Here is a 522-nt window from a genome sequence, read left to right as displayed (position 1 = left end):
GTGCGGGGATGTGTATTGCGAGGAGGTGGGAGGCCGTGGGGTCGCACAGCGGAAAGCAGGGGCCAGGGTGAGACAGGGCGCCGGTTGAGGGCGAAGCGGCGGATGATTGACGGCACGTGGGTGCGGGGAGCGCGCGAGGCATTGTGATTACACCTCACACCTCGCAGATCGCCGCGGGCGACCTCCGCGCCCGCCCGCCATTTCGGCGCCGAACTTGCCGCCTCCCGCCCGGCAGACGCCGCCGCCGCCCGGCAGACGTCCACGCCGTACACGTGGGCCGCTGCGGCCAGCCGATCCGACAAGTGGGGCCGCGAGCCATCCGCTGACGACGCATCTCGTACTGCATACTGCATTGCGAAGCGTCGCTGTTCTCCTCACCCGGCCGCATCTCGCGTTCCCGACACGCCGAGCCCCCGCCGGACGCGCCCCCTCAACCCAACTCTCGCCCCCGTCGCTCCGCCTCCCCCCGCGCGTTTCCGACGGACGCGAACCGGCCCCCTGTGCGCGCGTCTCGCAACGCAA

Source organism: Chondrus crispus, genomic scaffold, assembly GCF_000350225.1.
Source record: "Chondrus crispus Stackhouse genomic scaffold, scaffold_97, whole genome shotgun sequence".
NCBI lineage: Eukaryota > Rhodophyta > Florideophyceae > Gigartinales > Gigartinaceae > Chondrus > Chondrus crispus.
Note: the sequence above shows the minus strand (reverse complement) of the source record.